This window comes from Muntiacus reevesi, chromosome 17 (genome assembly GCF_963930625.1).
Source record: "Muntiacus reevesi chromosome 17, mMunRee1.1, whole genome shotgun sequence".
NCBI classification, from domain to species: domain Eukaryota; kingdom Metazoa; phylum Chordata; class Mammalia; order Artiodactyla; family Cervidae; genus Muntiacus; species Muntiacus reevesi.
In genome coordinates, this window is record NC_089265.1 from 36,183,303 (window position 1) to 36,210,817 (window position 27,515).

Consider the following 27,515-nt stretch of genomic DNA (forward strand, 5'->3'; position numbering starts at 1 on the left):
TTCCCAAACTCTTCCAGTTGGTGGTGGCTTATTAGTTCCATATTCCTTATCAGGATCTCCTGTCATAAAACAACTCATGGAAATGGTTACTGTGATGCCTGGCCAGGGTGGGTGGTTTCAATTAGTGTGCTTCCCCTAACAGTTTCAACATGGCCATTACTCAAATTATACTTTTGAAAAGTTTGAAACAACCACATTAGCTCCAAATTGAAAAATTGTGAGTAAAAAAATGGGTAAAGTATAGAACAATCTGCTATGAAGCTTTGAAAGTAATAGTGTTATATACATGGGATAAGTTAAAGTAACTGGATAAAGTGGAAAAATGAGGACACAAAAAGTTATGCAACCTAAGTTATAAGTATGAGAAAGTGTATCTGTAGAAAAGGAAAAAGGGAGCATGTTCTCCTGTTGGCCTTCTTTCTTACCCTCTTGTTTGTACTTTCTGATAAAGCCAGGTGGTATGCTGTGAGACGCTTTAAGAAAGGCCCATGTGTAAAGAACTTTTGTTATAGTAATCCTGTGAAACAGAATTTATTAGATTCCTGAATTTGTAGGTATAAACCTATAAAAGACCTGAAAGAAACCCAAAAGAAACTTTATAGGGGATTCTTAAAATTGTCCTACAAAAATACAGGGGGAAATGTATTATGGAGTTGTTTCCGGCAATTAATTTAAAAAAATATGTTTTCTGGAAATAAAGTAAAAAATGAATAGAAAAATAGCAATATTTTTAATAGATGTGTGGAGGATTATGGATGGGTATTTCTCCTTTAAAAGTTACTTTAATACCATCAAAGTTGAAAAATAGAAATAAAATAAAAACTAGTATGTTGAATTAAAAAAGAGAAAGCATGATCCTTAAATAATACTTGATGCAGGGGAAGAAGAGGATAATACAAAAAGTAGAAAATAAAAGAATCATCCTTACTTCTGAAGGGGGGAGTGGTTAACTACAAAGCAACTGGATGGATGATTTGCAATTTATTTTCATATTTATTTTATTTACTCTAACTTCATCAGTTGTCTGACATTTTAAATAAGCTATGTGAAGTATTTTAATCATTTGGCAAAGCAAAGATATGTATATTGCTGTTATACCAATCAAACTATAAGCATTGTTTGGAAAACATCTCCAAGCTAATGAAATCTCAAAGAGCTTTCATTGGCAATTTTAATTCCAAATACATTTTTACGTATCTATTGTATTTCTTGAAAAACCACAGGAAGTAGCAGATTGACTCATTCCCATGGAGTTTCTGTGCATACCTAGGAGGGCATGGCATCTGACTGGGATTTTTCTCTGTAGTGTCAGATAGCTAGAGCTGGGACCCAGCTGCACACAGCCAGAAGAATGGCCAGTAGGTAGAGGCTGGGAAGACTTGGATTTGACAGGAATTATTTAAGCACATGTCATAGAAGTTTACACGTAAATGGAGAGCATACAGGTCCAAGGGCAAGGCAGGAACACCTTGTAAAACTGCCCAGAAGATCAATGCCAGAGAGAAATGGTTCCTTGAAAGCATCACACTAGGTTAGAGAAACCCAGTCCAAAGTCTGCATGTTATATGATTCCATGTATATAAAATGTCCAGAATATGCAAATTCAGAGAGACAGAAAATATGTTCATAGTTGCCTGGCGCTACGGGCGTGGGTTTGGGTGAGAATGGGGAATCAAATGAGTATGAAGTTTCTTTTTAGGATGATTAAAATGTCCTGGAATAAGAAGTGAAGGTCGCGTAACTTTGTGAATATTTTAAGAAAAGCACTGCATTGTATAGTTTAAAAGGGTAGGTCGGTTTTAGGATATATGTGCTATACCTCAATAAAGCTGTTATTTAGAACAAGAGAGAGAAGTGATTATTTGGATGCCAAGTTTGGATAAAACACACCCTTTAAATTGAGGCAGCATCCTCAAAAGGACTCTATTGTTTTTTAAAGTTATACACAGTATCATCCACCCAATGCCCAAACTTTTACTCTACAAGACATCCCCACTATCACCTCAAGTCATAGTTAATGGATAATCCATGACTTCTAAGCTAATTTGTGTCTCCCAATAGAGAACCAGCTTGTCTCAGTTAGGTGGGCACAGCACTACATTTCTCTGGAGCTGAGATGATGAGATACCAAGAAACTAGTTCAAATTTAAGGGATATTAACATACAAATACAATTATAATTCATACCACAAACAATTTAAATATTTTTTGACTCTAATAAATACATCAATTTAATCTAGATTTTATGCTTGATAATGTGTTTCAGCAACTCTTTGGAGTTTTATGGTCACATGGAATTGCCATTTAGTCATCTTTTTGTGGGAGGAGGCATGGCCTATTTGGATGCATTTTGGATGCACTTCTGTCTTTCAATGATACATGCAGGTTTCAGAGTTACTAGATTAGTTTTCACATTATTTTGATAATCACAATCAACTATGACTACTGATGGTTCCTTATCTCCAGGAAAGTTTCTTTACTCACTGCCTTCCACTAATTAAAAAGAAGGCTGATGACTACACTGTAAGGAAGCTAGTGACGATTTCTTAGGAGATAATAGTTTTTAGTGCTTAATTTTAAGTCATTGTTTGAATGAAGTTTCAGTCATTTTTAGTAGTTCTGACTTATGCTCCCAGTGGTCACAGTGATTAACTTTTTCTTTTTTTTTAACTTTTTATTTTATATAATGGTATACATCATGAGAAACGCTGGGCTGGAAGAAGCACAAGCTGGAATCAAGATTGCCAGGAGTAATATCAATAAACTCAGATATGCAGATGACACCACACTTATGGCAAAGAGTGAAGAGGAAATGAGAAGCCTCTTGATGAAAGTAAAAGAAGAGAGTGAAAAAGTTGGCTTAAAGCTTAACATTTAGAAAACTAAGATCATGGCATCTGGTCCCATCACCTCATGGGAAATAGATGGGGAAACAGTGGAAACAGTGTCAGACTTTATTTTGGGGGGCTCCAAAAGCACTGTGGATGGTGAAATTAAAAGATGCAGCCATGAAATTAAAAGATGCTTACTCCTTGGAAGGAAAGTTATGACCAACCTAGATAGCATATTAAAGAGCAGAGACCTTACTTTGCCAACAAAGGTCCGTCTGGTCAAGGCTATGGTTTTTCCAGTAGTCATGTATGGATGTGAGAGTTGGACTGTAAAGAAAGCTGAGCGCCGAAGAATTGATGCTTTTGAACTGTGGTGTTGGAGAAGACTCTTGAGAGTCCCTTGGACTGCAAGGAGATCCAACCAGTCCATCCTAACAGAGATGAGTCCTGGGTGTTCATTGGAAGGACTGATGCTGAAGCTGAAACTCCAATACTTTGGCCACCTCATGCAAAGAGTTGACTCATTGGAAAAGACCCTGATGCTGGGAGGGACTGGGGGCAGGAGGAGAAGGGGACGATAGAGGATGAGATGGCTGGATGGCATCACCGACTTGATGGACATGAGTTTGAGTAAACTCCGGGGGTTGGTGATGGACAGGGAGACCTGGCATGCTGCGATTCATGGGGTCGCAAAGAGTCAGACACGACTGAGTGACTGAACTGAACTGAACTGATAGCCATCTTAGGCATGTGTGCTCAGTCGCTTCAGTGCTGTCCAATTCTTGGCTCCTCAGCCCCTGGAATTCTACAGGCAGGAGTACTGGAGTGGACTGCCATGCCCTCCTCCAGGGGATCTTCCCTACTTGGGGATCTTTTATGTCCCCTGCATTAGCAGGCAGATTCTTTACCACTAGTGTCACCTGGGAAGCCCAGAGAGACAGAATAACCAGAGAGAAAAAGATGAGATATACTTACCTTAAGGAGACTTAAGTGAACAATGCAAAGAAATAGAAGAAAATAATAGAATGGGAAAGACTAGAGATCTCTTCAAGAAAATTGGAGATACCAAAGGAACATTTCATACAAAGATGGTCATGATAAAGGACCAAAACAGTGGGCCTTAGGAAGAATTACTACAAACAAAGCTAATGGAAGTAATGAAATTCCAGCTGAGCTATTTCAAATCCTAAAAGATGATGCTCTTAAAGTGCTGCACTCAATATGCCAGCAAATTTGGAAAACTCAGCAGTAGTCACAGCACTAGAAAAGGTCAGTTTTCATTTCAATCCTAAAGAAAGTCAATGCCAAAGAATGTTTAAACTACCATACAATTGTTCTCATTTCATGTGCTAGCAAGGTAACGCTCAAAATTCTTCAAGCTATGCTTCAGCAGTACGTGAAATGAGAACTTCCAGATGTAGAAGCTGGAATTAGAAAAGGCAGAGGAACCAGAGATCAAATTGCCAACATCCTCTGGATCATAGAAAAAAACAAGGAAATTCCAGAAAAACATATGCTTCATTGACTATGCTAAAGCCTTTGACTGTGTAGATCACAATAAACTGTGGAAACTTCTTAAAGAGATGGAAATACAAGACCACCTTACTTGTATCCTGAGAAACCTGTGTACAGATCAGAAAGCAACAGTTAGAACCGGCCATGGAAAAATGGACTGGTTCAAAATTGGGAAAGGAGTTCATCAAGGCTGTATATTGTCACTCTGCTTATTTAACTTATATGCATAGTACATCATGAGACATGCCAGGCTGGATGAATCACACATTGGAGTCAAGATTGCCAGGAGAAATATCAACAAATTCATGTGTGCAGATGATACCACTCTAATTGCAGAAAGCAAAGAGGAACTAAAGAGCCTCTTGATAAAGCTGAAAGAGGAGAGTGAAAAAGTTGGCTTGAAACTCAACATTCAAAAGCTAAGATCATGCATCCGGTCCCATCACATCATGACAAATAGATGTGGAAATAATGGAAACAGTGACAGACTTTATTTTCTTGGGCTCCAAAATCACGGCAGATGGTGGCCACAGCCATGAAATTAAAAGATGCTTGCTCCTTGGAAGAAAAGCTATGAAAACCTAGACAAAGTATTAAAATGCAGACATTTTGCCAAGAAAGGTAGGTCCTTATAGGTAAAGCTATGGTTTTTCCTGTAGGCATGTATGGATATGAGAGTTGGACCATAAAGAAGGTTGAGTACTGAAGAGTTGATGCTTTTGAACTGTGGTGCTGGAGAAGACTCTGAGAGTCCCTTGGACAGCAAAGAAATCAAACCAGTCAATCCTAAAGGAAATCAATCCTGAATATTCATTGGAAGGGCTGATTCTGAAACTGAAGCTGCAATACTTTGGCCACTTGAAGGGAAGAGTCGGCTCATTGGAGAAGTCCCTGATGCTGGCAACAATTGAAGGTAAAAATAAAGGGGGGACATGGAGGATAAATTGTTTAGATAGCATCACCGACTCAATGGACATAAATTTGAGCAAACTCCAGGAGACAACGGAGGACAGAGGAGCCTGGTGTGCTATAGTCCATGGGTTCACAAATAGTCAGGCATGACTTAGTGACTGAACAACAACAACAATGCTTATCTGAAGCAGAAACTGCTGGAACCATAAAATGGTAAAACAAGTAACTGGTAATTTTGATGAGTTTCTGGAGGCTATGTGAACTAATGGACTGGTGTGTAATGAGAAACTGGAGAAGAGAATGACTACCCACTCCAGTACCCTTGCCTGGAGAATCCCATGGACAGAGGAGCTTGACAGGCTACAGTCCGTGGGGTCACAAACAGTTGGACATGACTGAGCAACTCAGCGCACACACACGTGTAATGAGAAACTATTGAAGGTCAGTACACTTTTGTGGCTTTTGCTTTCAGGAACACCATCAGGTTCTCAAAAAGATTCTTTGTGGCTCTGACAATGTAAGGTAAAGAGTGACCATTGTAAAATATGCCTGGTGTCTTCTCCATGACAAAGACCCACTCTCCAGGTGAAAGTACATTGTCAGAGCCTTATATCAGCTGGGAAAGGCATTCCTTCTATAATACTTCAGCCTCCTTTAGCTTTCCTGTCTCACCTAATTTGAGGAAAAAAGCATAATCAACAGGCATGAGGTCTTCAATAAAATAGACTCGGAAAGCTGAAACCAAGGAAAGAAGTGGAAAGTAGGATGGGAAAGCCGTATCACTGAAGAAACACTTGTAAAGATCACAGCCTGAAGACATAGACCCACTGAAAGCCTGAGATGTAATCAGATGATGGTAAAATGCTCCCCCTCACCTAGGCCACACTGATGGGACTGGACTGCACTGTAACAACTACGGACCACAGCTGAAAGAGACGCAAGATACAAATTTTCTGAAGAGAAGTACTGAGGGAAGCCCAAAGTCAAGAGGTGAGACAAAATAAAGACACTGCAGGCAAAGCCTCTGGCACCAGTGTCTACAGGAAATATTTAAAACATCCGAATTTCTAACCAGTTTAAAATTAATCCTCTAAAGGCAAGAAAAGACACAGTCTAAAGAGACAAATCAACAGAATTAGATTCAGCTATGAAATATATATTGGAATTATCAGACAGGGAATTTAACTATGATTATTATTAAGTGCTATAATGGAAAAGGTAGACTACAGGCAAGAACAGGTGGAGGATACAACAAAGTGATAGAAATTCTAATAAAGAATCAAAAGGAAGTCATAAAAATTTTAAAAAAAAGTAACAAATGAAGAATACCTTTGATGGGCTCATCAGTAGACTCAGCATGACTGAAAAATAAAGAATCAGTGAGCTTGAATATATGTCAGTAGAAAATTTGCAACATGAAATGCAAACAGAAAAAAAGGAAGACAAGAAAATCGGAATGTAACATTTAAGAGCTGTAGAACAATCCCCAAAGGGGTAAGAGGCATATAATTAGAATGTCAGAGGGAGAAGAAAGTGAGAACAAACAGAATATGTACAGTAGTAATGATTGCTGCTGCTGCAGCTAAGTCGCTTCAGTCGTGTCCGACTCTGTGCGACCCCATAGACGGCAGCCCACCAAGCTCTGCCATCCCTGGGATTCTCCAGGCAAGAACACTGGAGTGGGTTGCCATTGCCTTCTCGGGTAGTAATGATTAGGACTTTGCAAAATTAATGCCAGACAAACTACAGATCCAGGAAACTCAGAGAACATCAAGAAGGAGAAATAATTAAACAACAACCCCAAAGTCCCACATATATAACTGTGAATCATATTAAAACTTCAGAAACCAAAACCAAGAAAAGGTGATCTTAAAATAATCTTTTGAAAAAAGTAATACATTATCTAATAGAACGACAGAGATAAGAATTATAATAGACTTCTTGTCGGAAACCATGCAAAGAAGAAGAAAGTGGAGTGAAATATTTAAAGTGTTGGGGGAAAAAAAAATAAAAAACACCAACCCAGAATTCTATATCCACTGAACTTATTCTCCAAAACTAAGGGATAAATAAAGACTTTCTCAGACAAAATAAAAACAAAACACAAAACCCATAACAACAAGAGAATTCATCACCAGCAGAAATGTTTTAAAAATTCTGTAACTATCCCTTCCCTCTAACCTTCTCTCCTGGTAATGAGAAATTTGTTCTTTTAGGCTGTGAGTCTATTTCTGTTTTGTAAATAAGTTCATTTGTATAATTTTTCTACATTTCTGCATATAATCACTATCATGCAATATTTCTCTTTCTCTATCTGACTTCACTAAGTATGACAGTTTCTAGGTTCATCCAATGAACAATACCAGATGGTACTGTTTCATTATTTTTAATGGCTGAGTCATATTCCATTGTATCTATGTACCACAACTTCTTTTCCCATTCTTCTGTTGGTGGATAGTTAGGAAATTTGGGATTGGCATGTGCACACTGCTATATTTAAAATAAATAACCAATAAAGACCTACCGTATTCTGAAAAAATGGAGAGGGGACAAGAGCATGCTGTAGATGCAATGAGGTTGGTCATGTGTTGATAATTCTTGAAGCTAACTGATAGATTCCTAAGGATTTATTATACTAATTCTTCCACTTTTGTATGCGTTTGAAATTTTTAATAATAAAAAAGTTTAAAAAAATAAAATAGACTGTAGGCATGCCAAACTCAAAGGAGCCCATTCCACAAGTAATCAATACTATATATTCTTACTAATGGTGATTTTAGTTAAATAAAATCTACCATATTGAATTAATATTGCTAATTTTTAAATTCTATTTTATACTGTGTTTTAATTTCAAAATTGGTTTGGATTTTATAATGGTAACAATGTCATGAGATTAAGAAATTTTTACATAGTGTTAATTTTGTATTGGTAAGCAATATTATAATAAAATTATTTTGACCAAAAAGAACATTCTGTAGGCAGAAGAAAAATAAGGCAGCTCCAAAACCTGCTTTGTTTAAAAAAAAAAAAAAAGGAATAGAATCAGGAAATAAACAAAAGTAAAATAAAAAGTTTATTAATCTTAGTTGATTTAGGTATAATTTTTAAAGCAATAATAGTAACAAGGTAATAGGTCATTTGGAGGAGGCAATGGCAACCCACTCCAGTACTATTGTCTGGAGAATCGCATGGACAGAGGAGCCTGGTAGGCTGCAGTCCATAGGGTCACTAAGAGTCAGACACGACTGAAGTGACTTAGCAGCAGCAGCAGCAGTAGGTCATTATAGCATGTGGACAAATGAAAGACTGTGGTGTCACAAAGGGTGAGAGGGAGGAACTAGAAGTACTCTGTTTTATGGCATCTGCCCATGTGAAGTGGCATAGTGCTATCTAAAAGGGGCTTAGACTAGTTAAAAAGGTATGTTGTAAATTTCACTACAGTTTTTACACAGAATAATTGTTAACAGAGGAGATGTTAAATGGATTCATATAAAATGTTGTTTCAATTAAAACAAGAGAAGGCAAAAAAGATGGGAGCAAAGAAAAAACAAAAAATAAATTCAATGAATAGAAAACAGTTAAAAACATGGTTGATATTAATATAACTATACCAATAATCACTTTAAATGTGAATCCTCTAAATATGCCAATTAAAAGAAAGACTATCAGAGTGAAAAAAGACTTAACTGTATGCTGTTTACAAGAAACCAACTTGGAAAATTCCAGAAAGCATCATTCTAACACTAGACATGCTCACTATGAAGATAGATGAGCTCAAAGGCTATCTCTCTGAAGACATCTTTAGTCTCATGAAGGTCCTGGCCATTGTTGAAGAAGACTGCACCATCGTGGAGGAATCAGTAGTGAATCATGGCAAAAAAAAATCATCTTAAAATATCATTCCCTGAAAAAAAAGAATCCCACTTAAAAGATGAAGGCTTTATTAAGTTAATAGTAAAGGAACAGAGCAGCTCAAAATAAAGCTAAAGTATCTGTACTAAAACCTGACAAAACAGACTTTGAAACAAGAAAGGTTATCAGGGTTAAAGAGGAGCATTGCATAATAATTAAGGCAGTAGACAATGACAAATTTTCAGAGAAAACATAACAATATTAAATGTGTATGCAATTAACAAGAAGATGTCAAAATACGTGACAAAACCTGATAGACAAATTCACTTTATTTAAGCATGGCCTTCAATAACCTTCTGTTAGTAATAAAAGCAGAAAAACAGTAAGGATATAGAACACTATCAATCACATCTAATTGATATTTATAGAACACTCCTCCCAATGACGGCAGAATACACATTTTTCTAAACCTCACATGAACACTCATCATGATAGACCACACTGGGGCCTATAAAAAAACTTTAAGAGATGTGGAAAGATAGAAATCATACAAAGGATGTTCTTGTACCACAATGAAATAGAACTAGAAGTAAGTAATAGAAAAATAGATGGAAAATTCACAAATATCTGGAAATTAAACAATGCATTTCTAAATAATCCATTGGTCAAGTAACAGGTCTCAAGAGAAAATAAAAAATGCTTTGAACTAAACGAAAATTAAAATACAACTTTTCAAAATTTGTGAGAAGCATCAACAGCAGAGACAAAGAGATGACCAACAGATACATGAAAAAATGATCAGTGTCCCTAATTATCAGGAAACTGCAAATCAAAACCACAATGAGGTATCACCTCACTACTGCCAGAATGGCTGTTATCAAAAGTACAACAAATCATAGGTGTTGGCAAGGATTTGGAGAAAAAGGAACCCTTGTACACTGTTGGTAGGAATGTAAATTGGTGCATACTTTATGGAAAACGATATAGAGGTTTCTCAAAAAATCAAAAATAGAAGTATCATATGATACATCAATTCTACTTCTGGGTAAATACCAAAGAAAATGAAAACACTAACTCAAAAACCATATGAAACTCTACTATGTTCATTGCGTTATTTACACAAGTCAAGATTTGAGAGCAACCTACATGTCTGTCAATAGATGACTGGTTAAAGGAGATGTATATATACACAATGGAATGTTACTCTGCCATTAAAAAAGAATAGAATCTTGCCATTTGCAACAACATGAATGGACCTACAGGGTATTATCTTTGGTGAAATAAGTCAAACAGAGGAAGACAAATATTATATGACTTCACTTACATTTGGAATCCCAAAAATCCCAAATGAATAAACATAACAAAGCAGAAACATACTCAAAGATATGGAGAATAAACATGTGATTGCAAGAAAGGAGTTCAGTTCAATTCAGTCATTCAGTTGTGTCCATCTCTTTGCAACCCCATGGACTGCAGCACCCCAGGCCTCCCTGTCCATCACCAACTCCCAGAGTTTACCCAAACTCATGTCCATTGAGTTAGTGATGCCGTCCAACCATTTGATCCTCTGTTGTCCCCTTCTCCTCCTGCCCTCAATCTTTCCCAGCATCAGGGTCTTTTCAAATGAGTCAGCTCTTTGCATCAGGTGGCCAAAGTATTGGAGTTTAGTTTCAGCATCAGTCCTTCCAATGAACACCCAGGACTGATCTCCTTTAGGATGGACTGGTTGGATCTCCTTGCAGTCCAAGGGACTCCTAAGAGTCTTTTCCAACACCACAGTTCAAAAGCATCAATTTTTCGGCACTCAGCTTTCTTTACAGTTCAGCTCTCACATCCATACATGACTACTGGAAAAACCATAGCCTTGACTAGATAGACCTATGTTGGCAAAGTAAGGTCTCTGCTTTTTAATATGCTGTCTATATTGGTCATAACTTTCCTTCCAAGGAGCAAGCGTCTTTTAATTTCATGGCTGCAGTCACCATCTGCAGTGATTTTGGAGCCTAGAAAAATAAAGTCTGACACTGTTTCCACTGTTTCCCCATCTATTTGTCATGAAGTGATGGGACCAGATGCCATGATCTTAGTTTTCTGAATGTTGAGCTTTAAGTCAACTTTTTCACTCTCCTCTTTCACTTTCATCAAGAGGCTCTTTAGTTCTTCTTCACTTTCTGCCATAAGGGTGGTGTCATCTGCATATCTGAGGTTATTGATATTTCTCCCAGCAGTCTTGATTCCAGTTTGTGCTTCCTCCAGCCCAGCATCTCTCATTATGTACTCTGCATATAAGTTAATTAAGCAGGGTGACAACCTTGACGTACTCCTTTTCCTATTTGGAACCAGTCAGTTGTTCCATGTCCAGTTCTAACTGTTGCTTCCTGACCTGCATACAGGTTTCTCAAGAGGCAGGTCAGGTGGTCTGGTATGCCCATCTCTTTCAGAATTTTCCACAGTTTATTGTGATCCACACAGTCAAAGGTTTTGGCATAGTCAATAAGCAGAAAAGGAGAGGATGGGGGAAATGACTGAAATAGGTAAGGGTGTTTAGGAAATACAAGCTTTCAGTTACAAAAGAAATGGGTCACAGGGATGAAATGTACAGCATGAGAAATATAGTGATATCATAATATCTTTGTATGGTGACAGATAGTAACTGGACTTATTGTGATGATCATTTTACAGTGTATAAAAATGTTGAGTCACTATGGTGTACATCTGAAGCTAATGTAATATTGTAAGTTAATTATATACCAATAAAAAGTAAAATATGGTTTAACACTAAAACCATCTTGAAAATGAAAAACAGCTGGAGGACCACAAATTCCAATCTTAAAGCTTACTACAAGGTTTCATTAATCAAGACTGTGTGGTACTGACATAAGGATATACATATAGATAAATGAAATAGATTAGAGAATCCAGAAATAAACCCATGTGTCTATAGTCAACTGATTTTCTATAAGAATGCCAAACACCTGTTGGCTATTTGTAAGTCTTCTTTGGAAAAATGTCTGTTCACTTCCTCTGTCTATTATTAATTGATTGTTTGGATTTTTGCTATTGAATTATATGAATTCTTTATATGTTTTGGACATTAACCCCTTATCAGACCTATTATTTGCCAATGTATTTAATCCCTCTCAAGTTAATTTTTGTGAGTGGTGAAAGATAAGGGTTCAAATTAAGATCTTTCTTTTTTCTTAATATAAGCATTGGTTTCTATAACTTACCTCTTAGTGCAGCTTTTACTGTACCCCATATATTCTAGTATGTTGTATTTGCATTTCATTTGATTCAAGGTATTTTTAATTTCCCTTTTGATATTCCCTTAACTCTTGGCTTTTCAGGAGTGTACCATTTATTCAATTTCCACATTTTTAAAATTTTCCAGTCTTCTTAAATTTGCTTAGACATGTTTTATGACCTAACATTTGATCTACCCTAGACATGTTCTGTGTGTACCTTAGAAGAATGTATATTCTGTTCTGTTGAATGTAATGTTTTCTATATGTCTGTTAGACATTTGGCCTAAAGTATAATTTAAATCCAAAGTTTCATTTTTGATTTTCGGTGTGGAATATTTATCCATTCTTGGAAGTGATATATTGAAATTTCCCACCATTATTGTGTTTTTGTCTATATTGCCCTTCAGATCTATTATTATTTGCACTATATATTTAGATACTCTAATAATGGATGCATAGTATATATATTTATTGTTACATATTTTTTATAATTTTTAAATTAATTAATTTATTTTTGGCTGTGCTGAGTCTTTGTTGCTGTATGCTGGCTTTCTCTAGTTATGACAAGTGGGGGGTACTCTCTAATTGCAGTGCTCAAGCTTCTCATTGCAGTGGCATCCCTTATTGCAGAGCACAGGCTCTAGGGCATACTGGTGTCAGTAGTTGCAGCACACAGGCTCAGTAGTTGCATTCTGCAACTTCATGCTGAAGGCTCTGGAGCAAGAGCTCAACAGTTGGGGTACACAGGTTTAGGTGCCCTGCAGCCTGTGGGATCTTCCCAGACCAGGGACTGAGCTCATGTCCTCTGCTTTCGCAGGTAGATTCTTAACCACTGGACCACCATGGAAGTCCTGGTACATCTTCTTACTGAATTAACCCTTTTATCATTATATATCACCTCCTTTGTCTCTTGTTACTGTTTTTTGGCCTAAAATCTATTTTGTCTGATATAAATAAAGCTATTCCTGCTCACGTTTGGTTTTGCTGTCTAGGAATATCTCTTGCCTTGCCTTCACTTTAAGCTTTGATGTGTCCTTAAAGCTGGAATGAGTCTGTTGTAGGCAGTATATGATCAACTCTAAATCCATCGCCCACTTTATACATTTTGATTGGAGAACTCAATCCATTTACTTTTAGAGTAATTGTTGATAGGTTAGAACTTACTAATGTCATCTTATTAATTTTCTTCTGGATGTGTTATAGTTTCCTTGTTCTTTTCTTCATATATTGCTACCTTCCTTTGTAAATTACTGATTTCTCATTTTTTGCCTATGCCTCTTCTCATCTGTTTGTGAATTCACTATAGGTTTGTTTTATTGTTTATGGTTACCGTGAAGCTTACATAAAACATAACACTCATAATGCTCTAAGATGTTAACAACTTAACTTAGATCACATACATTTTTGATGTCACAACTTATCTCTTTTTATATTGTGTGTTCATTATCAGATTATTGTGGTTTTAGTTATTTTTAATACTCTTTTAAGTTTTATGTTAAAGTTGTGGTTAGTGCTCCACTGTATTACAGAGTTAGGGTATTCTAAATTTGTCTCTGCTTACCTTTATTTGTGTGCTTTATATTTTCATAACGTTTATGTTACTAATTGGTGACCTCTCACTTCTGCTTGAAGATCTCCTTTCAGCATTTCTTGTAAGATAGATCTAGTAGTAATGAATTCCCTCAACTTTTGTTTGTCTGAGAAAGTCTTTATCGCTCCTTCATTTCTGATGGGCAGCTTTACAGGTAAAGCGTTTTTGGTTGACAGCCTTTTTTCTTTCAGCACTTTGAATATATGATTCCCCTTCCTCTGGTTGCAAGATCTGTGCCGAGAAATCTGCTGATCGCCTTAGGGAGTTCCCTTGTCAGTCTCAAGTTCTTTTTGTTTTGCTGCTCTTAAGTTTCTCTCTCTGTTTTTGACATTTGAAAGTTTTATTATGCTGCATCTTGGAAAGGATCTCTTTAAGTTAATTTTGTTTGATGACCTGTGAGCTTCATGAACTTAGGTATCCAAATCTCTCCCCAATTTGGGATGTTCTCAGCCATTATTTCCTTACAAAATCTTTCTGCCATCTTCTCCCTCTCTGTTTCTTCTGGAACCCCAATAATCCACAAATTAGTTCTTTAAATGGTATCCCACAAATCTTCACTTTTTATTCTTTTTTCTTTATTCTTTTCTGTCTTCTGTCTCACGTATTCTTTTTTTTTTGTTTTGCTTGATCTCTGCTGCTACTGATGCTTTCTATTGTATTTCATTCACTTTATTCTTCAGCTCCAAAATTTCTGCTTGGTTGCTGTTAATTATTTTTATCTCTGTTGAACTCATTTTGTTTATACATTGTTTTCCTAATTTCATTGAATTTTCTTTCAGTGTTTTCTTATAACCCATTGAGTTTCCTCAAAACAGCGATTTTAAATTATTTAAATTATAGATCTCCATGTCTTTTGGACCCATGACTAGATTACTGTGATTTATGTTTCCTTGTTCTTTCATATTCCTTGAGGCATAGCATAGCTACCTTTGCATATGAAGTAGCAGCTGCTTCCTCCAGTCTTGACTGCCTTCAGCAAGATACTTCTTTTAACCCTGGTAAGGATTCTGAGACTTTCTCAGAACTTCTGTGGATATACCTGCTCCATGCTTCTTGCTTCCTCTTGTAGCAGAATTCTTAAGCTTATATGCTTTCTATCAGTCCTATAACATACTAGGCCAAGTGCTGACATCCTCCTTTTTGTTTTTCCAAAGGTAAAACTAAGTCTTAAATTTGCTATTTCCCGCTGACCCTCAGATCCAAATTGGCTTTCTGTGCATGCTCATTCGCTGTCTGCCAAAGGTCACTCTCACCACTGCCCATAGGAATATACGGAGGGTTGAGGTAGAAGCGGGTATGGTTGAGGTTCATGGAATTCTGGGAATGCCTGTGGGCCAGTTAAAGGTATCCATGGGGGTGACACTCCCAGTGGCTCATGTGTGTGCTTATTGATGGAGTTCACACTGCGACTAGTAGGATCTTTGCCCTTTAAGCCCCCCAGTAGTCCTATATGCTATCCTCCCAGACTCTTCCCATCTCCTTGCAGCTCACAAATAAGTACTGTGGATGAGGTGAGAGAGAAACGAGCCCCTTTAGCAATGTCCCACACAATTGGGGAAGCTGGGTGCTCACTCACACACTCTCTCTTTCACCCACAGGATAAATCACAGGCTAAGGAAGAGCATTCCTGGCCCTGAGCTGTGCAGCCTTGAGGGAGGGATGATGTGGGTAAAGTCAAGTTGTTCCTTTTACCCAGTCCAAGCTTTCAAACTCACATTTTTTTTTTGCTCCAACAATTTCCTAGGACTTTTCTGGAAACCTGGGCTTCCACAAAGTCTTTTGCACTTGTGGGTAATTGTCTAAGACAGAGTCTTCCAGGGGTTCCCAGACTGAGAAGGATTGCATCTGGTTTGTGAACACTACAGGGTCCACAGGCAGGACCTAGGTTTGTATGCCTATTACCTGGAAGGTATGACTTCTCCTAGGTCTCCTGGTGTATAGTACTGGATCCATAGCTCTCACAAAGACACTTGTGTCTGTAGGTAAATGCCAGATTACTGTTGGCAGTAGAAGGAGGGGACAAAAATAAGGGATGTCTTATTCCACTGTGATGCTGACGTTGCTCTCCTTGCACCATCTTTTCTTTTGGTTTTCTTATACTTTTATGATGCTGCTTAGCATACTGCAAAGCCCTAAGGACAGCTCTGTTGAGAAAAAAAATAAAAATTTGGACACAGATATTGATATAAGAAAAATTTCTAAAAACAATTTTTATCTGACAGTATTTGGAGAACAGGAGGAAAGAGAAAGATTAATGAAAAGTGTCCATGCTGGAAATCTTGTGAATGAGGATGAAAGATATACGGAGACACCAGGGCTAAGTGAATAAGCATTTGTCAGGTCCTCATTCCCAGAATTGCTTAAGGAAAACTGGCCTTGCCTAAAGGAAGAAAAGGGATTGCAGAAGAAATGTAATTTCTTAACCTATAATTTATTCCACATGTTGAGTTTGCCTAGGTCAGTGATTCTCAGTAAACCTGATCTGATGACTCATTTTGCACTAATATAGAGGGGATGAAGTAGACTTAAAGGGAAATCAAAATACCCTGATGCAAGAAATAGTTTCTTACCAGATTCCCAGGAAAGATAGTTTGTTTCCAACTTGATTTTATCTCAAGCTCAATCTTCACCTCAGGGGGCCAGCCTAAGATGCGAAATAAGCAACACTCTTTCCTGCTATTTCTCTGCCCCTCTCTTTTCAGGTAGTCATTGTTCTCCGGTTACCTTCTGACTATGAGACCACCACACTCAAACATTGCCTCTTGTCCCACACTAAGTCTTCCCTACCTCAACTGTCATGCACACTTTACACATACTCATTGAAAGCATAATGTGCACAAGTCAGTAAGAAGTTCCTGGGGATATAGGAGAACATGGAGGAAAGGGGCTCATACGCTACTTATGGATACTTACAATGTTCCATGTTCCAATATAACTTACTAACCTATAAATGACACCATATTGTACTCTCCGAGGAGTATCTCCATTTTAAGAGGATCTAAAACTCATCCTAGAAAGGATGATTTTCATAATACTGGAAATTTTAGAAGGCAACAGGCTCCTATGGGAGATATGCTGGGGCCATAAAGTATAATTCAAACCACATCAGGAAGAGAATTTTGTACACCAAGTCAGACTGTCAAGTGATCTCCATAGAATATATAAAATTCTTGATAAAAATGTACTGACTAGCTAAATAGAAAGAAAATAAGATAAACAGAAATAGATAATAAATAAATGCACAGATAGTCTGGGAATTTTGCTGAAGATAACTTAGATGTCATCTTGTCACACATTAATATAGAGAATTATATTGTTAACAGGTATTAGAAAACTGGCAAGGTAAACAGGGAACACTGAAGGTATGTTGGAAATGAATATTGAAGAAAGCAGCTATCCCAGCTGGGACTAGGGGAATTAAGAAAAAAGTTAGGAAAGTAAATCTTAGAAGCTTGAAGGAGGAGCCTCTTGGGCTAGGACTCAGATTTCTGAGGACGGATGCTGCTGTGCGGTGACTGGGGCTCCAGGTGTTTGAATGAGGGACTGCAGAGCTGGACTGAGACCTCTGAGGAAGGAACATGAGCTAGCTGGGCTGGTGTCTCTGGAGAGGTGCCGTAGAGCTGGTTCTAGAAGTTCTGGCAAAATGGCAAACTAGAATCAGCTCTGGCTAACAGAAGGCATGACACTCAAGGTGAAGGGTCTTTGCAGCATCAGTAGAAACTTACTGAGAGGTTACCACTTGCCAAGTGTTATTCTAAATACTTAGCACAGCTCAACGTATTTAATTCTTACAGTGACTTAGAAAACATCTCTACTTTACAGGCTAATTAACTTACCCAGGATTGCAGAGCTAGTTAGTGGCACAGCCAAGATGCAAACACTACAATCTGGTTCTAGGAATCATATGTTTAACTTCTATTCCATCACTCCTCCTGTGAAGGAGCGACACTAAATTAACTAATTTAGTGAAAGAAACATATTCAACCTCTCTCTCATTCATATATCACCTAATTAATGGACACAGAGACATGGGCTTGGACTCAGGATTCTGTTGTGGGTTCTGTGCAGAAGTCTGGTGCCACTGTCTGGTTCCTATAGTAACACCAAGCACAGAAACATCCAGCACAAGCCTAAAGTGTGGGTAGAGATACGCACAAATCACAGCATTACACAGCGATAACAAAACTTGCACAAAAAAAGAAACTACAAATCACTATTTCTAAAACAATGTGCAGAGCAAAAGAGGTCAAATTCAAGACAGTACGTGTTGTGTGATCCCTATATGAAACGTTAGGAGAGGCTGGTCTAATCTATACAGACAGAACATCAGTGATTGCCCGGGCCTGGGGTTATTGATTGAGAAGGGATACAAGGGAATATTTTGAGGTGATGGAATTGTTCTATATCTTGATCATCATGGTGGTTACATGAGTACAATCATTTGTCAAAACTCAAGGAATTACACACTTAAAATAGATATAATGTACTGTATGTAAATTATACCTCAGTAAACTTGATAAGAAAACATTATTGCACATTATTTCAACAGAAGGTATTTTTTCATCCAAAAAATACTTATTGAGTGCCTACTGTATTCCAGCTCTCTTCTGTAAGTTTTATATCAACAAAACAGATAAAGATCCCTGTACCCGTGGAAGTTATATTCTAGCAAGGCGAAAGAAAAATAAACAACAAATAGGGAAAAATAAGAACATTGTAAGATTAAATGGTTCAAAGTAGCATTTGACAATACTAGCTCTAGAGGAAACTGTTGATTTTTGACCTTGAGTAAAATACCTAATTCATTGACTCAATAAATATTTAATAAAAGATCTATCATGTGTCGGGCATTTCTAATAGCAACCACAGTTACAAAAATATGTTTGACATAATCCTTACTCAAAAAGAGTCTCCACAGAATTAAATATGGAAAGGCAGTTTTGAACCTCAGTGTAGTAAAGACTGTAATAGCTGTAAGCACAGGGTTCTTTAAGACCTGTAACCGAGTCTTAGGACAGAGAAGACTTCATAGAGGAAATGATTCTTAATCTAGAGCTACAGTGAATAGAAGTTATGGGCAAAAGACGAGGAAGAAACATCAAGGAGTGGAACAGTGTATGCAGAGACCCACTAGAAAAGAAGATTGTGGCTTGTTATGGAAACTGAAAGGGAATCAGTATGATTGCATCGAGAGGGATGGAAAAAGAGGAAGGCAGAAAGAAAGAGGTAAGAGAGGAGCCCAAACCTTCTTGAAAACCTTCCAAAAATCTTGGAAGACCTGTAGAATAGGTTCAATGTTCTCCTGGAAGCTGAGAGGAAAACTGCAGGGTTTTAAGCAGAGAAAGGATATACAAAGTTTTATACTTTTTTTAAAAGTAAGCTTTTTTAAATACACACAAGTACTGCATACATTCCCATCACCTCAGACAAGCCCTAATGATATATTGATACTAATGGTTAAAAGTGATACAGCCATGGTTTAAAGCCATTTTAAAAACTCAAACTATATAGGTTCATATAAAGTGAAAAATCATAGATCATCAACAGAGTTCAGTTCAGTCCAGTCCCTCAGTCGTGTCCAATTCTTTGCAACCCCATGCACTGCAGCACGCCAGCCTTCCCTGTCCATCACCAACCCCTGGAGGTGACTCAACTTCATATCCATGGAGTCAGTGATGCCATCCAACCATCTCATCCTCTGTCATCCCCTTATCCTCCCACCTTCAGTCTTTCCCAGAATTAGGGTATTTTCCAATGAGTCAGTTCTTCACATCAGGTGGCCAAAGGGTTTGAGTTTCAGCCTCAGCATCAGTCCTTCCAATGAACACCCAGGACTGATCTCCTTTAGGATTGACTGATTGAATATCCTTGCAGTCCAAGGAACTATCACGAGTCTTCTCTAACACCACAGTTCAAAAAGCATCAATTCTTCAGCACTCAGCTTTCTTTATAGTCCAACTCTCACATCCATACAAGCCTACTGAAAAAACCATAGTTTTGACTAGATGGACCTTTGTTGGCAAAGTAATATCTCTATTTTTTAATATGCTGTCTAGGTTGGTCATAGTTTTTCTTCCAAGGAGCAAGCATCTTTTCATTTCATGGCTGCATCTGCAGTGATTTTGGAGCCCCCCAAAATAAAGTCTGTCACTGTTTCCATTGTTTACCCATCTATTTGCCACCAAATCATGGGACCAGATGCCATGATCTTAGTTTTCTGAATGTTGAGCTTTAAGCCAATTTTTTCACTCTCTTTCACTTTCGTCAAGAGGCTCTTAGTTCTTCTTCACTTTCTTCCATAAGGTGATGTCATCTGCATATCTGAAGTTATTGATATTTCTCCCAGCAATCTTGATTCTAGCTAGTACTTCATCCAGCCCTGTATTTCACATGATGTACTCTGTATATAAGTTAAATAAGCAGGGTGACAATATACAGCCTTGACATCCTCCTTTCCCAATTTGGAACCAGTCTGTTGTTCCATGTCCAGCTCTAACTGTTGCTTCTTGACCTGCACACAGTTTCTCAGGAGGCAAGTCAAATGGTCTGGTATTCCCACCTATTTAAGAATCTTCAACAGTTTGTTGTGATGCACACAAAGACTTTAGCATAGTCAATAAAGCAGGAGTAGATGTTTTTCTGGAACTCTCTTGCTTTTTCAATGATCCAACGGATGTTGGCAATTTGATCTCTGATTCCTCTGCCTTTTCGAAATCCAGCTTGAACATCTGGAAATTCTCAGTTCACGTACTGTTGAAGCCTAGCTTGGAGAATTTTGAGCATTACTTTGTTGGCTTGTGAAATGAGTGCAATTGTGTGGTAGTTTGGACATTCTTTGGCATTGCTTTTCTTTGGAATTGGAATGAAAACTGACCTTTTCCAGTCCTATGGCCACTGCTGTGTTTTCCAAATTTGCTGGCATATTGAGAGCAGCATTTCCACAGCATCATCTATTAGGATTTGAAATAGCTCAGCTGGAATTCCATCACCTCCACTAGCTTTGTTTGTAGTAATGCTTCCTAAGGCCCACTTGACTTCACACTCCAGAATGTCTGGTTCTAGGTTAGTGCTCATACCATCGTGGTTATCTGGGTCATGAAGATCTTTTTTGTATAGTTCTTTTGTGTATTCTTGCCTCCTCTTCTTAATATCTTCTTCTTCTGTTAGGTCCATACCATTTCTGTCCTTTGTTGTACTCATCTTTGCATGAAATGTTCCCTTGGTATCTCTAATTTTCTTGAAGAGATCTCTAGTCTTTCCCATTCTGTTGTTTTCCTCTATTTCTTTCCACTGATCACTGAGGAAGGCTTTCTTATCTCTCCTTGCTCTTCTTTGGAACTCTGCATTCAAATGGGTATATCTTTCCTTTTCTCCTTTGCCTTTAGCTTCTCTTCTTTTCTCAGCTATTCGTAAGGCCTCTTCAGACAACCATTCTGCCTTTTTGCATTTCTTTTTCTTGGGGATGGTCTTAATCACTGCCTCTTGTACAATGTCATGAACCTCCATCCATAGTTCTGCAGGCACTCTGTCTATCAGATCTAATCCCTTGAATCTATTTGTCACTTCCACTGTATAATCATAAGGGATTTGATTTAGGTCATAGCTGAATGGTCTAGTGGTTTTCCCTAATTTCTTCAATTTAGATTAAGAGAACTTGAGATATATCAACCCAGCTATAATCTGTTTGGATTTAGATTCAAACAAATTAACTGTAAAAGAACAATTATAATGTATCTGGGGAAATTTGAGCCCTGGCATTTCAAATTTGATGATATTAAAGAAGTAGTAATATTTAATGTGATGCATAACAATTATATACATTTTTAAAGAGCCTTTATATCTAAGAGCTGTGCTGTTCAAGACGGTCACCACTAGCTACATGTAGCTATTTAAATTTAGATTTAGGTCAATTAAAGTTTTAAAGTTAAAATGTCTAGTTTCTCAGTCACATCAGCCACACTTCAATGCTTGGTAGCTGTGTATGATTAGCTATGTATTGGACAGTATATGTGTAGAATATTTCTATCATTGCAGACAGTTCTATTGGACAGCTCTGTCTTAGCCATAAATACTGTATTATTTACTAATTAAATAATATAACTTCTGGAACTTGATTTAAAATAATCCAGTGTAAGATAAAAGTAGAGTGGGTAGGAATACAAGCAAATTGAACTGATCATTATTGAAGCTGGATCATGGGGAAGGAAGAAATGATCTATTCTCCCTACATACATGTATGTTTAAAATTTTCCATAGTAGAAAATTAATAAAGTCTCTATACTTCTACCTTTACCACTCCAGGCCCTTAGTACTTCTCCTTATAAGTAGCCATTTTATTTGGAATAGTTAGAAAAATAATAAAAATAATCTATACACACATATGACAACATTTTTTATACTTTATAATTAGTTTGCCTAAAAGGATGATATCATAGATACTGTTCAGTAGTTTGCATTTTTATTAAGCAAAATATTCTAGAAAACTTTTCTATTTAGCACATACAAATCTGCTTTATTCTTTCTAAAGGCTATTCAATAATACACTATATAAGTATACTATAACCTATTACAATTTATTTAAGTATTCATCTATGGACAAATGGGCTTCCCAGGTGGTGCTATTAGGAAAGAACTCATCTGCCAATGCAGGAGACATAAGAGACATGGGTTTGATCCCTTAATTGGGAAGACCCCCTGGAGGATAGCATGGCAACTTACTCCAGTATTCTTGATTGGAGAATCCCATGGACAGAGGAGCCTAGCGGGCTACAGTCTATACGATTGCAAGGAGTCAGACACAACTGAAGTGACTTAGCACACATGCACACACTCCATGGACAAATGAAGACTACAGAATGGATTTGCTTGGTGGAGGTGAGGGTTGGAGCACTAGAGTAGGTGGGGAGGACCTGTAAAGTTACCTACCTGAGAGAAATGAATTAGAATAAGGTAATTCAGTGGGATAGAAAGAAGAGTTTAGATTTAAAAATATTTAAGAAGCAGAATTAAGAGAACTTGGTGACTTCTCGAATACGAATGAGGAAGTGGGAGAGATCAGGGAGGACCCCAAGCTTTTTGACCTGGACAAGTGGTAATAACAGTCTTTAAAGAAAGAAATTAAATCACTCTCACAGGAAGGAAAAGCTAATGAGCTTTGCTCTAGACGTGTTCAGATTCAGCTGTCTGTAAGTCTTCACAGTTGCCTATATGCATCCTAAGGTCAGCAGAAGGTGGAGTGAAGCAGAAGTCTTCAGCATATACTTGGTGATGCAAGCCAAAAGAGTGAATTAAATCACCCAGCCTTTCTGAGATACAGTTCCCTTTTTAAATGGTATGATAATGCTCCTCTGTCAACCTCCAGCACATGTACACAGAGAGAGCAGAACCATTCTGGAGCCAACACTATGATTTACTGTTTTATGATGTGCCAGTGCTCACATGTGCATTATTTATGAACACAGAGTGACAAAATAAGTTTTGCATTTTAGAAAGGTTACATGAAGGATGACTGAAACCTTGGAAGGTATAAATTATTATTCTAGTCATCTATGTGAGTGAGAATGAATGCTTGATCTAAGCATGGCAGTAGACTTACAAATGAGGAAACAGATTTGGGAAATAGTTATGCTAGTTTCTCTTCCAAGTTTCAAGGCACATCAGCTCACTCAGATGATCTCAGATAATAGATTGGAAAGGTGGATGAGGAAATAAGAAATATGAAGCTAAGTATTCTCAGCAGGTTTTGTAGAGAAATAAATCATTATCAGAACATGATACAACTCATGCAATTTGATATTATTTCAATAGACTTATAATTTCTGTTCACTTATGATTTCCCTACCTCATGGTTTTGGCTTTTAAAGTTTTCTCCATGTTACTGTTTCTGTGTTTCTCAACCACTTCTGTCCTTCTGTATATGTCTTACATTCAAATTCTCTAGAGAGAATCTGATTGGTTAAATAAATTGTTAGCCAATATAGCGTCACTTTGTGAAGAAATCTTTTATGCCTCCTCATGGATTGTCTCTGAGCAGACTCCATTCCTTGTTCAGTGGAACATTACATATATCAGTACAAATATAGAGGATACATAGTTTATTGATGCTCAGAAGAAATGTTTAATGTGTTTAGGATGTTGCCTGGGAAGGCTGACGGTGTCTTAAAGCCTAAGAAGCTTCACAGAAAGTGATGAATTTCTCTGTCTCTTTTCTCAGTCTTGCAGTCTTGGGTTTATCTCTCAAGGTAAAATCCAATTAAACAGGCCCACTGGGTCTAATGTAGAAACCTGAATACTAATTTATCAACTTACAGTGAGAAATTTTAAATAGTGGGGACTTAAATTACTAAGTTCACATAACATATATTTTCTCCCGGTGGGAAGACTCAAAGCTTCATTCTATACAGGAAGAAAGGGAAAGACAATTCCAGAAAAATAAATGACCCATCAAAAAATGGGCCAAAGAACTAAACAGATATTTCTCCAGAGAAGACATACAGATGGCTAACAAACACATGAAAAGATGCTCAACATCACTCATTATCAGAGAAATGCAAATCAAAACCACAACGAAGTACCATTACACACCAGTCAGGATGGCTGCTATCTAAAAGTCTACAAGCAATAAATGCTGGAGAGGGTGTGGACAAAAGGGAACCCTCTTACACTGTAAGTGGGAATGCAAACTAGTACAGCCGCTATGGAGAACAGTGTGGAGATTCCTTAAAAAACTGGAAATAGAACTGCCTTATGACCCAGCAATCCCACTTCTGGGCATACACACTGAGGAAACCAGATCTGAAAGAGACACGTGCACCCCAATGTTCATTGCAGCACTGTTTATAATAGCCAGGACATGGAAGCAACCTAGATGCCCATCAGCAGACGAATGGATAAGAAAGCTATGGTACATATACACCATGGAATATTACTCAGCCATTAGAAAGAATTCATTTGAATCAGTTCTAATGAGATGGATGAAACTGGAGCCCACTATACAGAGTGAAGTAAGCCAGAAAGATAAAGACCAACACAGTATACTAACGCATATATATAGAATTTTAAAAGATGGTAATGATACCCCTATATGCAAAACAGAAAAAGAGATACAGATGTACAGAATAGACTTTTGGACTCTGTGGGAGAAGGCGAGGGTGGGATGTTCTGAGAGAATAGCACTGAAACAAGTATACTATCAAGGGTGAAACAGATCACCAGCCCAGGTTGGATGCATGAGACAAGTGCTCGGGGCTGGTGCACTGGGAAGACCCAAAGGGATCGGATGGGGAGGGAGGTGGGAGGGGGGATCGGGATGGGGAACCCATGTAAATCCATGGCTGATTCATGTCAATGTATGACAAAAACCACTACAATATTGTAAAATAATTAGCCTCCAACTAATAAAAATAAATGAAAAAAAAATAAACCATTAAACATGAAAGAAAAAAAAAATAGTGGGGACTTAAATTACTAAGTCCACGTAACATATTTTCTCCCGGTGCGAAGACTCATAGCTTCATTCCATACCGGAAGAAAGGGAAAGACAAAGGGCACGATGTGCACGCCTATGCCTCTACATTCTTTTTTTTTTTTAAGTTTTTTTCTTACATTGCTTTCTTTTTGAATTATTTATTTATTTATGGCTCAGCTGAGTCTTCACTGCTTGCACAAGCGCTTTCCCTAGTTGTGGGGCATGGGTTTCTCACTGCATTGGCTTCTCTTGTTGCAGAGCACGGGCTCTAGAGCACCCAGGCTCCAGCAGTCGTGGCCCACAGGCCCAGCAGCTGTGGTTCACAGGCTCTAGAGTGCGGCCTCGTTGTTTGTGGCACGCAGGCTGAGTTGCTCTGTGGCATGTGAAATATTCTCAGGCCAGGGATTGAACCCATGTCCCCTCCACTGGCAGGAGGATTCTCAACCACTGGACCACCAGGGAAGTCCTACCCCAACTTTCTTAAGAGAAGCTTTAAGGAAGACTCATCCAACAACTTCTGCTTCTATTGTGCCAACCAGAACCATGTCCCATGACCTATTTATCTACAAGGTCAGCTGAGAAAGAATGGATTTTTGCTGGACAGATTGCCACCCTCAAATAAATCAAGATTCTGCTTGGAAATAGGGGATAATTAATATTAAGTAGGCAAGCCACCATCACTCTCTTTATAAAAAGTAAATGAAAAAAAGTAGAAAACATAGTACCCAGAAACTATGAAGTCTATAAAGGATAAAAATAGGAATCGTCCATATTGACAGTGAAGGGAACACTAAGCAAATAAAAACAAAGACAGATACTACTACAGGAAACATAACAGATTTATGAGTCACAAAATGCTATAGGGACATTCTGAAAATATAGCAGTAATAGTAGCATAATTTTTTAATCTCTCTTAATCCCCACGTAGAACAGGGCAGGTAAATAGTGAACAAAAACCTCTTAGACAGCACTTATAGAAAACTAGGTGATAAGTTATTCCCATGAACAAAAAATGCAAGTAGCTATAAAATTCCTAAAAGAAAACATAGGAGAAAATCTTTTCAATCTTTGGGACAGAGAAAGGTTTTTCAGATGGGTCACAAAAGGCACAAACCTTAAAAGAAACCACTAAGGAGTTTTTAATTCCTGTGCGAAAGTTGTATCTTCTATTTGAACTTTCTATCTACATCTAATAAATGTTTAGATCTAGCTGGAATTCAGTGCGTGTTAAATATGATGTCTGTAGTTCAAATGGTTAAAAGCATTGATGAGGGTGAAAGAGGAGAGTGAAAAAGCTGGCTTCAAACTCAACATTCAAAAAACAAAGATCGTGGAATCTCCTGCAATGCAGGAGACCAGGGTTCAATCCCTTCGTCAGGAATATCCTCTGGAGTAAAGGCAACGGCAATCCACTCCAGTATTCTTGCCTGGAGAATTCCATGGACAGAGAAGCCTGGCAGGCTACAGTCCATGGGGTTGCAAAGAGTTGGACACAACTGAGTGACTAACACACACACATACTACATACAAAAATCCAGAATGGAGCTAATGGGAAAAATAAAACCTGGAGAACATGGCAAGAAAAATAGTACCACAGTGAGCCATCTGTGTGTTGAAAAGAATCTATAATTTTGTGTACAATAAATATTTAGGGAATTGGTTAGCCAGTAGATCTGTAAAACCTTGTGGTTTTATGTCACATACTCTTTTAAGACAGTAAAACCCAATCAGATTTTATATATTAAATCACATAAAGATATTAGATCATGATGTCTTAGTTGATGGATTTGCATTTTATCTGCTAAGAATTTGAAACTTTCTCAAAAAACTAAGACTATTGTGATTTTCTGTGACCACGTCACACCTTTGTTTGTCAAGTTTCTCTGAATTAGGTTGTATGCCTGTTCAAGGAGCTCGCCTTAGTCTCCCTGTTCTTAAAGCAATAGCACCACCCTGTGGTAAGATAAAAATGTTCAGTTACTAGGTCGACTCCAACTCTGCGATCCCCACGAACTGCAGCACTCCAGGCTCCTCTGTCCTTCACTATCTCCTGGTGTTTGCTCAAATTCATGTCAACTGAGTTGGTAATGCTATCTAACCACC